The sequence below is a fragment of the Crocodylus porosus genome, unplaced genomic scaffold (assembly GCF_001723895.1).
Source record: "Crocodylus porosus isolate Cpor-Errol unplaced genomic scaffold, CroPor_comp1, whole genome shotgun sequence".
In the NCBI taxonomy this organism is placed as follows: Eukaryota; Metazoa; Chordata; order Crocodylia; family Crocodylidae; genus Crocodylus; species Crocodylus porosus.
Window position 1 is genome coordinate 13713783 of NW_017728886.1, and position 799 is coordinate 13714581.

Sequence of the window (799 nt, forward strand, 5' to 3'; positions counted from 1 at the left end):
CGGGAGCCCGGCGCGCGCTGCGGAGCGAACCATTGATCGCCGGGCCGCGGGGGTGGGAGAGCTGCCGCTAGGACCAGCCGCCCCGCGCCCAACTCCCCCAGCCCCGGCTTCCTCTTCGGCCCTGCCTTGGCGGCTGCGCCCGCCGGGCTCCGCCGCCCCTCCTCAGCCCGGGAGCCGGTTGAGTGCCCCCCGCGCGGCCCAGATGGACTCTCCCCGCTCGGCGGCGGCAGCCCTGGGCCCGCCCATGGAGAGGAGGCGGGCGTCGGTCGGGCCCCGCCCCCAGCCCCGCCCCTTCCCGCGCGGTCAGGCGCGTACTGGCGGAGGGGTGGCCACGTGCTGGCGCCGCGTCCGCACCTTTGTTGTCCCAGGACTCTCCTGCGGGCTCGGAGCCGGCGCGGTCGCTGCGGGTTTGTTTTCTTGGGTAACTTGGTAACAAACAACGACAAAAAAGTCAATGTCAACAGCCGCTCCCCATCCAGCGCCCGTCACTGCCGACCACTGGCCCGGCCCGCAGTGTGTGGGGCAGGGGGTGGGCGTGTGGGACCCCAAGCAGCCCCTGGCAGGCTGGGGGCTCTGACAGCCTCCGAGGGAAACGCCACGTTTTTCTCTACTGAAAAATGGACTCTCCTTTTAAGTTTGTTCACGCTGTTGTCGTAGGTTCTTGCGACCCAGTTTTGGGTCATGACACATGGGTTGAGAAAGGCCGCTCCAGAGGCATCGCTGCTGATACCCCTCCAGACTCTCGAGATGACGAGCACGTTTCACATCTGTCGAGGACAGGGGGGTTGACGACTGCTTC